The sequence below is a fragment of the Gorilla gorilla genome, chromosome 4, assembly GCF_029281585.2.
Source record: "Gorilla gorilla gorilla isolate KB3781 chromosome 4, NHGRI_mGorGor1-v2.1_pri, whole genome shotgun sequence".
Classification (NCBI taxonomy): Eukaryota; Metazoa; Chordata; class Mammalia; order Primates; family Hominidae; genus Gorilla; species Gorilla gorilla.
Genome location: NC_073228.2, coordinates 59,607,528 through 59,622,641, shown reverse-complemented (window position 1 = coordinate 59,622,641; position 15,114 = coordinate 59,607,528). Strand labels below are relative to the sequence as shown.

The 15,114-nt window shown below is 45.0% G+C and overlaps 1 protein-coding gene across 1 annotated transcript in view; it reads right to left on the bottom strand.

The window, feature by feature from the left end:
• Nucleotides 1–15,114, bottom strand: part of ASIC2 (acid sensing ion channel subunit 2) — a 1,138,845-nt gene that overhangs the window by 362,411 nt on the left and 761,320 nt on the right. The window lies entirely within an intron of this gene.

Below are 15,114 nucleotides of genomic sequence, written 5' to 3'. Positions count from 1 at the left end.
TGAGACTCTTTTTAGACTTGCATTTTGGCAACTGTCTGACCTCATCTAGACCGGTGACTCATGACTCAACGGGTCCCGTGGCACCCCCAAGAGGTGGACTCAGTGCACGAGGATGGTTTTCCACACCCCTATGATTTCATCCACAGCCAACCAGCTGCACCTATTTCCCAGCCCCTCTGCCCACCAAATTGTCCGTAAAAACCCTAAGCTCTGAGCTTTTGGGGAGACTAATCTGAGTAATAACTCCCTCTCCTACATGGTTGGCGTTATGTCAATTAAACTCTTTCTTTACTGCAATGCTGTGGTCTCAGTGAATTGATTTTGTCTGTGCAGTGGCAGGAAGAACCTAACAGGTAATTACAGTTCTCTCAGCATAGTAGTAGACAGAGAAACTGTGAGGTTATGCAGCCTAGACCAGGAGTCCAGGGAACAGGGTTCTTGCCTCAATGTTTCCACTTGGCACCCACAGGACCCTGAGCCTATTTTTCACTGATGAGGGAGGAGTGTCTGAATGGTTAAGTACCTTCTATATGCTTGACAAAGCACTAAGCACTTTTGTAGAGAGATGATCTCGTTTACTTTGAACCACAGCCATGACAGTTATGGAGAATAACCTCTATTTTACAGACAAGGAAACAGAAGCCCAGGGAGGTTGGGACCGTCAGAGATTCTGTTTCACTAGGTCTCTACTGAGCCCAAGAATCTATTTTTTAAAGAAATCTGAGTTTTTAAAATGCTCCTTAGGTAATCCTGAGCCAGAATTATTAATTAATTATTTATTCATTACATAGTAAATACATAGTATGTCAGAGGATGATAAGTGTTACATTGAAAATTAGGCAGGTTAGGCAGGCAGAGAGCCCTGTGGTGGGGGTGTTTGCTCTCTTATCAAGGTTGGTCAGATAAGGCCCCACTGATGAGATGACATTTGAGCAGAGACCTGAAAGAAACAAGGAAGTGAGCCATGTGGCTCTCTGAAGGAAGAATCTCCAGGCAGAAGAAACAGCATATGACGGGCTCTCAGGCAGGCCGTGCCCAGCATGTTCAAGAAGAGTAGAGAGGCAGTGTGGTGGGGGCAGAGAGCGAGGGGGAGAGTGGCAGGAGAAGAGGTCAGGGAGGTGCAGGGACAGGCCATAAAGATTCTTGCAGGCCTTTGTAAAGACTTTAATTTTGATTATGAAGTTTACGGCACACTGTTAAAAGGCAGTGAGCAGATACGTGCCAGGGTATGGCTTGCGTTTTAAAAGGATAGTTCTGGCTGCTGTGTGGACTGACTACAGGGGCTGACAGTGGACTGACTACGGGGGCTGCAAGGGAAGAAGCAGACAGACCAGTTTGGAGGCTCCAAAGTCATCCAAGGGAAGGTCACAGTGGCTTGAACCCTGGTGGATGCAGTGGAGGTGGTGAGAAGTAGTCAAAGTCTGGAAATATTTCTGAGGGTAGAGCTATTTGCTAATGGAGGTAGCAATGCAAGGTATCAAAAAGGGCAGGAGCCAAAGATGAATTCCAAGTGTTGTCCTGAGTAACTGAAAGTGCTCAGGAAACCTGTTGCCTGAAAGTAAGTGAGTAGCAGCTTACTAAGGTGGGGAAGAAGGAAGGACATGTTGGTTTTGGGGGTGGAGATAAGAACTCAAGTTATCGACACAATGAGTTTAATATGTCTGTTAGACATCTGAATGGAGATGTTGAATAGGCAGTTAAGTTTATGAGTGTGGAGCTTGGGCGATGTGTGGACTAAATATATAAACTAGGGAATTGTTAGTATATGTTTGGTATTTAAAACCAATAGACTGGCAGACATACCCTAAGGATTAAAAAAAGATGTCTGTGCCTTGGGACACTCCAGTATTTAGAGGTTGGAGAGATAAGGAGAATCAATATGATTGAGAAGGAGTGGCCAGTGAGTAAAAAGACAGTCAAAAAAGAATAAAAATACAATAAAGAGTCAGGAAAGAAAAATACAGCTGGGTGAGAAATGAGCTAATGGGGTGCTCCTTTGAATCACATTTTTTCCCCATCGAATTGTATAAGTCATCCCCAAATTGTCCATTTCTTTTTTTTTTATTATACTTTAAGTTTTAGGGTACATGTGCACAACATGCAGGTTTGTTACATGTGTATACATGTGCCATGTAAATTGTCCATTTCAAGCTGCTTTTCAAAGTGCATGGAATAATCAATCTTATCTTAAACTTATTGAGAACTAATTCTGTGCTGGGCATTCTTTAGGTGTTTTATGCATATCAACACATTCAATCCATCGCAACTCTGAGAAGCAGGCACTGTTACTACCCCTGAATTAAAAGCAAGGAAATTGGCAAAAAGAGAAGCTAAACTACTGCGAAAGTTCACACAGCTCCAGAATCCATGATCTTGACCATTTCACTACCCTTCCTCTATAAGCAGAATTCTTTAACCAACTTATCTGAGCAATTATCCTTCTCCTCCTGCTCCTCTGCCATTGCTGCCACTTCTTCATTTTCTTCCTCATTACATTATCATCATCATCATCATCATCTCATGTAGCGGTTGTTGGGCACTAACCATGGCCTTGGGCACTCTTCTGCATATTCTATACAAATTATTTTTCAATTCTCACAATCACCCCGGAGAGAGATTTGAGGATCCCCATTTTGTAGGTGAAGAAATTAAGGATCAAAGAGGCTAAGTAATTCATTCATTCCCTATAATCTTTAAGAAGAAAAGCTGGGTTTCAAATTCAGATCTGCTAGGATAGAAAGTTTTTTTTGGAGCGGGGGAGCGGAGATGGAGTCATGCTCTGTAACCCAGGCTGGAGTGCAGTGGCTTGATGTCTGCTCACTGCAACCTCCTCCTCCTGGGTTCAAGTGATTCTCCTGCCTTAGACTCCTGAGTAGCTGGGACTACAGACGCTTGCTACCACATCCAGCTAATTTTTGTATTTTTAGTAGAGATGGGGTTTCACCATGTTTGCCAGACTAGTCTCAAACTCCTGACCTCAAGGGATCCACCTGCCTCAGCCTCCCAAAGTGCTGCAATTACAGGCGTGAACCACTGTGCCGAGCTAGAAAGTTCTTTATTTAGATAAATACAGCTGGAGAATACTTCTTACAAGTGAAAGACTTTTAAAATGGCTGTAATGGCTCCTTGAGAATTTCTCTCTTCTAAACCTAGCTCTCACTGGCTTCTCATTGCCAATCTTTTGTGTCCAATTTCACAATGGCTTTGACCCAATCACATTCATCTTGTACTGTCCCTTCTCTCTGCCTTACCCTCCAGGCAAAGAGGAGTACTTGTGATTTCCCCAATATAATTCTTATCTTCTGCAACTTGTCCATTTTCTTTTCTCCTCCTGGTCCCTAGTCCTTTTCCATGCATTCTGCAATCTGGATGACATCACACCATTCTTCTAGGCTTAGCTCAAACAATTTTTTCTCTGTGAAGACTTTTTATGTCTTCTCAACCCCTAGCTCCTCTGACCTTCATCTCCTATTTCTGATTGTGGAGCACATATGACTCAGCCAGTTCAGATGCTGGCACCTTGGTCAAGTCATTGCCCCTTTTTGGGCCTCAATGCAAGAATCTGAAAGAATCCAGAGATCACTGCATGTTATTTTATCAAAATATGAGAATAGGACAGAGTGGGGCTCCATAAGGCCACTGAGCAATACCAGTTCAGCAGCCAAATGGGTTGCCCTGAATAACAGGTCCCCTCTCACCACGACTGCTTGGCAGATACCGCCTGGTAGGCACAAGGTGGCACTGGATAGCACTCTCTGCTCTATGCATGGCATAGAGGCTGTGAAGCCAGTAGATCTGGGAGTCAAGTCCACTTACAGCTGCGTGATCTTGAGCATGTCACTTTTTCCAGTGCCTCAGTTTCCTTCTCACTTTCTAAATTTTGAATGATAGCTTCATCAGAGATTGTTGTGATCATGTGCATGACACATATACATGTTCTATACATGCTCCTTCACTGCCTTCTCTGCTAGCTAAACATTGTGGCCACCAGCTTTGCTTGAAAGGCAGGGAAGCCCCCTGTTCCTCTGATATTTAGTGAATTCCTAGACAGAGAGCATCTGGACTCTAAACCCCAGAGGCTTCCTCAGCTGGTTCAGAGGGCTAGCAGCTGCAGGCCCTCCCATGAATGACGGGTTTGTCTGCAGGCCCAGGGAAGTGGGCTGTCCCTGCAGGCCTCCCCTCCGCCTCACCCGTCCTTCCTGCTGGCTCCATTCTGGGTGGTTCATGCTCTGCCCCTTGACACTCTCTGATTCCTCAGTGTGGGTAGAACTGCCTCAAGAAGTAGGGTGGTCAAACTGACAAAATGTGTAGCAAATTAGATTATGCAGCAGGTTTTTGGTGAGAGGTGACTTTAAAGATGCCAGTGATTGGAAATGAACTGGCAGGAAGGCAGCAAATCTCAGAAAAATGTTAGGTGGTGGGGATTCTTCATATCAGTGGATGTTTCTACTTAACTGTGGCTGTGCCACGGCTTCATTTCTTAGGCCTTGATGTTGTCCACCTGAAATGGAGCTGAGCTTTGGATCTGGACAGGGACAGCAATGGAGCAAGGCAGTTGGAATCTGACACAGCAGAATGAACTTGAGATTTGGAGGGCAGAAATCCTTGTGAGTGACCTGGGGCAAGTGACCTAACCTCTCTGGGTCTTATTTTCCCAACTACTTTCCAGGGTTAGTATCATGATTAAGTGACAGCCAGTACATAGGGAGCATACTTTGTAACTAAAAATTATCCACAGATATTAGCATTTGAGGGTTATTGGAGCATTAAATGAGATAACATATGGGAAGCATACAGTTAGTGACTGGAGCAGAGGAAAGGACACATAGTTGGTGGCTTTCACGGGTAGTGATGGTGATGGTTTTAGGAGGTGACATGGTGTAGCCTTGCCTTCAAATGCAAGCTCTGTCACTTACTTGCTGTGTCAGAGACTGAACAAGTTACTTACTCCTCCTAAGCCTTGTTTTTCTCATCTGTAAAAGGGGGCTGATAACATCTTACACTCTGGCAGTTGCAAAGTTCAGATAAACTCAGCAAGGAAAGCACTCAATGCAATGACTGGGGCACACTCATAAGTTATTTACTCCTTTGTCAGAAATGAGAAAGCTGTTTGGTTCTAAGCACTTTATCCACAACTGGTCTCCCACATATCCAGATTCTACAGGACTCCTAGCTCCTGGGACCTTTTAAGGGTGTGAGGATTCCCGTGGATGCCCCAGTATTTTCTGAGGGCTTCTGTTTTGCTCTTCAAACCTCACGCTCACACCTTTTGCCTCCCTCTCGCACCTTGTGCTGATCCTTTGGGGAGCCCTATATGATGCAGGCAATAGACCAGCTCCATTTTCTTCCTAGGAATGTGGCGAGGACCATCAAGGTGATCTGCATCACCTTTAGATGATCAGCTATGGTGCACACATTAGTTACTGCTCTTATTCATTTTACTGTTGCTAATAGAGGGCATTGGTGGTGAGGCCAAGGGACTGCCTGGCTCTCAAGGTGAAGATGGGTGTTAAAGAGAACAAACCAAGCTCACCCTATTCCATGTACATCTCTTTTATTATCATTTAAACTTGACTTTAGTATCTGGCACCGAGTAGGAATTGAGTGTCTTGCACAGAATAGGTCCATAGTAGGAATTTGTTAAGAATTGGTTACAGTTGCTGGGCACGGTGGCTCATGCCTCTAATCCCAGCACTTTGGGAGGCTGAGGTGGACAGATCACTTGAAGTCAGGAGTTGGAGGCCAGCCTGGCCAACATAGTGAAACCCCATCTCTACTAAAAATACAAAAATTAGCCGGGAGTGCTGGCACATGCCTGTAATCCCAGCTACTTGGGGGGCTGAGGCAGTAGAATCGCTTGAACCAGGGAGGCAGAGGTTGCAGTTAGGTGACATCGCGCCACTGCGCTCCAGCCCAAGCAACAGAGGGAAACCCTGTCTCAAAAAAAAAAAAAAAAGAAAAGAAAGAAAGAAAGAAAGAAAAAAAGAAAAAGAAAAGAAAAGAAATGGTTACATTGACTCTTATCATGTACATGATGATGATGATGATCATGATGTGTAAACATTGATTAAGTGCCTACTGTATGCTAGGCACTCTATGTGCATGCTATTTAAATTCTATCTTTGATGTAGAAAGTGTTACCTTCATCTTATGCAGGAGAAAAAACAACAAGGTCAGGGAGGTCAGGGAGTGACAGGCTTCCATCACACAACAGCCCACGACAGAGACCCATCTGTGTCCAGATGTTTTACATCCAGAATCTATATTCTTCTCCTCAGGGTCTAGGCCAAGCTGTCGCTGGAAAGTGGTCATCAGCTTTTCAGTGGTTGATCCCTCTGCTGCCTTGGACAGCATAGTCATGGGCTGTGAGGCTGCCTCCTTTGTCCCTCATCAAGGATGCAACATTCCCCAAAGAGCCCTTGAACTGCAGGCCTGAGTATGGGTCTGCATTTTTAAAAGGTGGAGGTTCCTTCTCAAGTGCCTCATAATTGCTGCTATTCCACAGATTGGCAGCCCTGATGTTCCTCTGGCCTCTGAAAGGTCCAGTCTCTCTGTGTGAAATCAATGGAGTGGCACCCGGGTGGCTGACCTTCTTCAGGCTACAATCCTTACTGTGCACCCTCTGCACACTTGCCTAGAATTGCCCCAGTGAGAAAAAAGTGGACCAAAGAGGCCCTTGGAGGGATTTGTATTTTAAAGAAGAGCTGGAATCTCTGCTCACAGTTCGAGATGGCAGGGTTTGGGCCAGGAGGAGGAGAACTGTGGCTTTTCCCAGCAGGAGCTTGTAGCACTTGGTGGGTGGCTGTGCTTGCTTTGTCTGTAGAGAACAAAGTGAAGAACTCTTATTCCATCTCCAGCAGACATTAATGTTGTTCAGAGAGGATTTATTGGCTCTGAAACCAAAGCTAGCCGTGTTATTTACTGGAAATGCCATGGCAGGAACTCTCCTTTTTAATAAACCAGAGGAAAACCTGACTTCTTTGGAGCAGGCTGGTGCACACCCATCCTGGGCTGAGGCACCAAGAGCATGGGGGGAGGAACTTTCTTTGCCCAGGCGCTGCTGCCTCTGCCTCTCACAGCTGGAACCAGCTGCTTTCATGCCCAGCAAGTCCAGCCCAGCCGCAGGCTTCCTTCACATAGCCTGCTGGTCTGGGCTTCCGGCAGCATCTGTCTGTGTGCTTTTATCCAGGAGGATAGGGAAAATGCTGGCCCTGGAGTCAGATAGTTCCAACTCCACTCTGCTGCCAGCAGTATGTGCCCCAGGGGGGGGCACTGAAACTCTCTTTGTGAGGTGTGGCTAGTGATGATAACACCCACTTGGGAAGTTCATTCGGAGGAGAAAATGAGAAAAAGTATAGAAAGAGCTGCTCATGGTATCCGACACAGGGTAGGTGCTCAAAATATGGTAGCTATTCCTATGATCATAAAGGATATTAAAGCTAGGTCATGGCAAAGTCAGGCCCAGCCTCAAATCCCAACTCCTCCATTACTAGCCGAATGGCCTATAGCAAGTTCCATAAAATTCTCTGAATCTTGGATTCCTTTGCAGAAATATAAACTGTACTTTGTTCCGAGGGTTACTGTAAAGATGAACCAAAGTGAGGGATACACACTGGCACTGTTTTTGATGCATAAGAACTCAGGAAATGCGTAGTAATATATATTTAATTGCTGCATGGTGGGTGTTCAATGCCCCTCAGTTCTTTGTTGTAGGACCCCATGTTAGTCCCACGTTGGATCTCCCTGGTGCTGAAGGGTTGTACTGTGCTCATATTGTTGTGGGTCACCTGCTCTGCCAGACACCGGGCCCTGTCTCTGCACTTGACTTCCTTCCAGGACTCAAGTGGGAGAAATATTCTCAGCAGGTGGGCCTAATTCCTGTTCCAATACCTTTCAGAATCCATCTGAACTTAGGGCAGGAATCTGGGCCATGCAGAACTCAGATTCAAAACAGGATGCAAACAGACACAGATTAAAAATGAGAATCTTTTTTTCGGTTGAAAAGAAGAATCGATGATGCTGAAGTTTTAGACCAAATTTGTTCTTTTCCAGAGACACTACACTATGGGTACGGTGGGAGGCCTCTCTATCAGAAGGCTGGTGAAAGATATGTCTCCGGACCCCAAAATGGCCTTCTTCACAGCAGGAGGCTGCATCAAAAGCAGTATCTCTTATGCTACAAACACAAGTGATGGATCCATGAAGCTTCAGCCCCATACTATGTGAAGTCACATAAGGAAAATAGGAAGGTGCCCATCATGGGTTTGCCCTGCAGACCTATTACACGTCAGACACTGTGCTGCATAATCCACAAACAGCTCATTCGATTCCCTGTAACATGAGTTTGACTATCCTTGTTTTACAGAGGAGGATATTGAGGATCAGAGAGGCTAAGGAGCTTGTGCAGATTTCACAACTAGTAAGTTCTCTGAAGCAGGGACTGCGTCATCTTCATCCGTTCATGCACCAGTGGTAAACAAAATACTCAGTACACGTTAGCAGCTTGATAAGTGTTGTAGCAAATGAGGACAAATAAACTTTCTAGCCTTGTTTTCTACTTACCCCATACTCCCAAATTTCTTACTGTTTCCCAGACTTGCCATGTCTCTTTCTGGTCCATATTTTCAGGTCTGCCGTTCCCTGTGCCTACAAGATCTTTCTCCTGTCTTCACCTAGAAAACTCATTCCCTGCCCACAGAATGAGTTCAGGGAATAGAAAAAACAAACAAACAAACAAACAAACACCACACACAAAAAAACAAACAAAAAACCTCCCATTCCTTCTTCAAGACCTACCTCAGATGTCAGCTTTTCTATGAAAAATTTTTAAAGTCCTTTCAATAGAGTTAGTATCTCCTATGTTGGGTCCCATAGCAATTTGAGTACCCCTCTCTTAGAGCACTTATTACGTGGATTTCAAAAAGTGATTTTATACCCTTTCCTTTCATTAGACCATGAGTGGTTTGAGGGTGAGGCCATGTTGGGATTGCCTTTGTGCCTGGGTGTCTATATCTTGGAGGGAAAACCATGCCTTGTCTTCATGGAAATATCCCTTAAACAGATTCACTTCTTTTTTAATTTGAAAGTAGCATGTTCGGCTCCTACCTCCTGGGAGTGGAAGGTACTTCCCAGGTTGTTGATACCAAGAAACGGATATGCAGAAAATTATCATGAAGTGACTGGCAATTCCAGGCTTTGTGGCAGAAACTCATCCCAATATCAATAGTAAATTGACCTTTTGACTCATACTTTGCTTTTCTGTGAGGTTGACACACGTGGATCAATTCCTCCATGTCTCACTGTCTAGACATCTAGAGACAGAGTCAGGTTAGCCCCCACCAGGGCCCCACCCTGGGCCTCTGCTCTTGGCCTGACAAATTCAATGTTTCTGTCAATGACTCAGACAAATACAATGAGCTTTTGCTCATCACATTTTCAGATGACAAGACAGTGGCAGGGATGGTGATTATGTCGGATTACAGAATCAGGATCCAAAATGATCACAATAAGCTGGAACAAAGGGTCAACCAATTTAGCAGGGATTAATATTGGGTCCAGAAACCAACTGCACGGGGAGGGATTGGATGGGGGTGGCGTGACTTAGCAGAAGCATCAAAGGCTTGTTTACTCAGGAGTGAGTTAAACACAAACCAAAGAGTGGTGTGGCTGTTAGGAGTGGAAGCTGAGCATGCATTATTAAAAGTAGAGGAACTAGAAGGAAGGAAGAGATTGTCTCCCTGGACTTGGCTGTTGTCTGTCAGCACCTGGAATGGGATACTCACTTCTGGCCCCCACCTGTTAAGTAGGGCTTTGTCCCAAAGTGGTTCATGTCCCTAGGAAAGTGACCTGATACTGAGACATCTCAAATCCAAGAAACTTAGGGAATGTTACCCTGTAGAATAGGCACTTAAGAAGGAACATGATTGCCCTTTCCAAATACCCAAGATTTTGTCACATTGAAGGGTGATTTTGTAAGGCTAATGGACAGATTTAATATTAATTGGTAAAAGTGTCAGCCAGACATATCTCTGTTCTATATAAGAAAGAATGCTCTAATAAGTCAGTGCTGTTCACTAGGAGAATGAGCTGCCCTGTGATGCTAGGATCTTTCTTTTATGTGAACTGATTGTCAGGAGTGTTATGGGAGGGATTATGATGTCGGAGGGAAGTATCAACTTCCAGGTGCCATCCACATTTGACAGGCTAAAATTCCAAGTTATGTCTGTTTACCTGTTACTTTAACACTGTGAGTTTCCCTAGACTCCCCCAGTCCAGTGAGGAGGAGAATGGAAAAGTGGATATTATTAGAGATGCACTCCATGCTGTATCTGTTCTGCCAAGGGCAGATTATTGACCTTGGAAGAAGGACGTGTCCTTCAGTCCTCTCTGTGCTCAGATAGAATTCTTTCTGTAACGTTCCTCCTTTTTCTTTGCAAATAGACTTAGCCCTCTAGGCCAGCCCAAGCCAATCTGAGTCCCTAGAACATGAGCCCAAGTCCCCTTAACTGGTACTCACACTCCTTGATAACTATGTTGTTTACATTTCATATCCATGGGTCTCATATGCCCAATGCCATCATAAATACCCAGAAGGCAGGGCCATCTCTTCTGATGTGAAGCACATCCCCCATAATGCAAGGATTAGGAGTGAATGCTCTAAAGTCAGACAGACATAGGTCCAAATTCCAAATTCCATTTCTCTCCTTTATTAGCTGCGTGGGCTTGAGCAAGACGTTAACCTCTCTGGGGCTGCTTGTCTGTAAAATGGAAATGATAACAATACCTGCCTCATAATTTGTTGTAAGAATTAAATAAAATGTACAAGTGAAGAACTTAGCAAAATGTTAACACCGGTCAAGTGCTCAACATGCATTAGCCACTAATACTCTGCTGTGAGTATAAGACTGAATAGACTATCTTTGGCTGCTGCCCACTCTTCAGCCTGGGTTTTTCCTGGGCTCTTCACTCCGGCCTCCCTCCCCAGCCCGAGCCCCTCCCTTTGGGTTTCACCAGGAGCTGTTCTTTTCAGCACCCTGCTTTCTCCTGAGTGAACCCCACCATTTAAGCTGTGGCCACTGTTCCTGCATCCCACTGTCTTCAGGGTACATCACTCTCTCTCCTCCCACATAAAACCATTCCAATTCTAACTCAGATTTTTCTTATTTCAGGGGTAAGCTGTTCTCTCACATGCCTTGCATTTTAACAACTTTCATTACTATTGCTCATTTTGATCTGTTTAATAACATGTTTTAAACTAATCTCTTGTAATAAAAGGATTTCATTACTAATGGAGACAGCTGCGTAATGCAGCAAGTTCATTAGTTTTACTTTTCTGATGAGGCCTGCCGGAGTCAAAAGTTCTGCAACTCTGCAGAGTTTTGGTAGGAAGCTTTGCCTGGTGAAGCTGAGAAGAAAGAAGTGTCCAGTGTGAGGACAGATCCATAGGCTGCAGAGAGAAAAGACACAAACTGCAGAGTTTGTGTCTGCAAAGACTGGGTGGAATGGGCAGAGGAATCCCTGTCTGGAGGCCAGGTGATAACTGTGAGGAGGAATGGCAAAGCCCTGATGGAGACAAGATAGTGTACTGTGAGCCAGGGGCTCCTATGACGGTGATCAGCCAAGGTTTACAGGACCCACCTGCCTGACTGCTCCCTTGCAGAGATAATGACACCTACTTCTCTACCTTGGCAGTTGTCTGTTACTATACACATTATGTGATATTTACTTATTTAACAGACTGAAGGCAGTATGTTTTATTCACCTCTGTATTCCTAGTATCTATCCAGACTGGCACAAGGAGATGTTTGCCAAACTGAAACAAATTCTTTTCCCTCTCTATTTTCTCTCGATGTGCTCTCTCCCAAATACATGCAGCTTCAACAGCCAAGTCTAGGCTGATGATAGAAACTTTTATCTCCACCGTTGACCTCTAGAGACCCACCTGTATCCCTAGGTGTCCACTTTGCTTCTCCATGTGACTGTCTCATATTCACTTTCTACTTCATCTATCTAAAGCTGGATTTCTCACTTTCCCCTATATTCCACCTCTCTTACCACCCCTGAAGCTTTCCAAGAGTTATTCATTCCAGTGAATGGCACCACTGTATACTCAGTTGAAAACCTGGGAGTTATCCTTGCCATCTCTCTCTGCCTTACTGCTGTGATCCAATTAGTCACTAGGCTACATTGATTTTACCTATTAAATAGAATTTGAAACCATCCACTTCTCCCTCAATGACTTTACTGCCACCTCTCTGAGCTGCAGCCATCCCTCACCTGGACTCTAATTTATACCTAATGCCACATCATTCTCCAACCAGGAGCAAGAGTGATCTGTTGGGTCACATACACCCCTGCTCTATGGCTTTTAACCTAAGAGCAATCCCATTAACATCCTTAATGTGGTCCATGGGTCCCTGGAAAGAGTGGCCCCTTCTGATCTCTCGGCCTCATTTAGTATCATTTACTGCATGACTCGCAGACTTCCTGCGCGTCTTTTATTTTAGTTCCTCCAACACATCAAGTTGCTTCCCTCAGAACCTTGGCCTTTGCATTTCCATGAAGACCTCTGAGTGGCTCGTGTGTGACTGGCACTATGCTAAGCATTTACATAAATTCTTTGGGGGTGTGTGTGTCTGTGTTTTTTTTTTTTGACAGAATTTTGCTGGGATTTTAGCTGCTTTAGAGTTTAGCTGGGTTTACAGGCCCCTGCCACCATGTCCGGCTAATTTTTGTGTTTTTAGTAGAGATGGGGTTTCACCGTGTTGGCCAGGCTGGGCTCGAACTCCTGACCTCAAGTGATCCATCTGCCTCAGCCTCCCAAAGTGCTGGAATTACAGGTATGAGCCACTGCACCTGGTCATTTACATGCATTCTTTCATTTACAAATCACAACAAAGCTAGAAAACAAGTACTCTTCTATCTCCATTTTATAGATGAAGAAATTGAGGCTCAGAAAGATTAAGGCACTCATCAAAGGATTCAGACCCAGCTGTGACCCAGTCCTTGCAGAACAAGCCAAGTGCTAACAGGAGTGTTTGTCGGCTCTTTTCTCAATCAGATGTCCAAGTCAGCAGAGGGGACTTCCTTCTCAACCAGGGAGTTAGTCCTGTACCAACAGGGAAATGGTTAGGACCTTTATCATTTTTCTCTTTCTGCAACCTCTTTCTCATTCTTCTGGCAAGACACAGACCCTCTCTCACCTAGCCAGATGTAGTAGGCTGAGCAATTCTGCGCGCCTGTGCCACTCCCACTTTCCGCTGCCCCGAAACAAATCAGATCAGAATCTCTGGAACCTGTAAATGTCACCTAATATGGCAAAGACTCTGCAGCTGTGATTAACTTAAGGCTCTTAAGATGGGGCCATTACCCTGGCCCGGAAAGCAATCTTCTAAGAGAGAGGTACATACAACAATGTAACTATAGTTAACAATACTTTATTGTATACTTGAAATTTGCTAAGAGGGGAGATCTTAAATTTTTTCACCTAGGAAGAAAAGGGGAGGCAGAGGAAGGTTTGAGCACAGACAGAAGAAAAGGCGATGTGAATTTGAGACCAGCCTGGCCAACATGATGATTTCCCGTCTATACTAAAAATACAAAAATTAGCCGGGAGTAGTGGTGCGCACCTGTAATCCCAGCTACTCAGGAGGGAGAGGCAGGAGAATTGCTTGAACCCGGGAGGCAGAGGTTTCAGTGAGCTGAGATTGAGCCACTGCACTCCAGCCTGGACAATAGAGAGAGACTCCATCTCAAAAAAACCAAGCAAAGCAAAACAAAAGAACAACAACAAAACAAACAAATAAAAAAACAAGGCAATGTGATCACTGAGGCAGATTGAAGTGATGTGGCCACTGGCCACAAGCCAAGAAATGCCAGCAGCCAGCAGAAGCTGAAAGAGGCATGGAATGGACTCTTCCCCAGAGCTTCTGGAGGGGGTACAGCCCTGCTGATGTCTTAACTTCAGCCTAGTAATACATATTTTGGACTTTTGGCTTCCAGAACTCTGACAGAATAAATATCTGTTGTTTTAAGCCCCTCACTACATGTGAGAATGGGCCCAGGACTGCTGGCCACACAGTTTTCACCTTTGTAGAAAAGTTGATCTGATCAAAGTACACCCATACCACAGAGAATGAAGGTGGGTGGAAGTTCCAGCCATCCCAGAGGCTGGCTGCTTACCCTCTACCCCACTTCTCATGTGTGCATATTCATGGATGGTCTTTTCCCCTTTCTTAAGGATACAGACTTTTATCAGCAGTGATCACTCATTCATCAGGATGGCTCTGACTGCATTTCTAGGAATAATTTGGTCCAGACCTGCCTCTCATGGTAATTGACTAGTTCACCACATGGCATAGACTAGTGCTGTGAGCCCAGGTGTCTCTTAGTATAACCTAGGCTCTGCTGTGGTAATCAATGCCTGCCCCACAATTTCAGTGACTTAATATAGCAAATGTTCACTTCTTGCTCACACAAAGTCCAAGGCAGTGTGGCTGCACTCCCTGTGGTAACCCAGCAATCAAGGCTGCTTCCAACTTGCAAGACCTCCATTTCAATTCATGGCCTCTGCGGCCACATCAGCACCCCTGAGCTCAGGAGCTCATGAAGAAGTTACTCCCACTCTTGTTTGTTTGTTTGTTTTTGAGACAGAGTCTCACTCTGTCGCCCAGGCTGGAGTGCAGTGGCACAATCTTGGCTCACTGCAACCTCTGCCTCCCAGGTTCAAACAATACGCATGCCTCAGCCACCCAAATAGCTGGGATTACAGGCACAAGCCACCATGCCTGGCTAATCTTCGTATTTTTTGTAGAGACAGGGTCTTGCTGTGTTGCCCTGGCTGGTCTCGAAATCCTGAGCTCAAAGCAATCCACCCGACTCAGCCTCTCAAAGTGCTGGGATTACAGGCATGAGCCACCGTGCCTGGCTCTCTCCCACTCTTAACTGCACGCAAACAGATGGCACAATGTATCCCTTCTGTTTACAGCTCATTGACTGCAACCAGTCACCTGAGTCTGAACTTAACTGCAAAGGAGGCTGAGGAATATTGATATGAACACTAGAAGAAGAGGAAAATGGTTATAGTAAGACTTACAAATCAATACTACAGGGAGG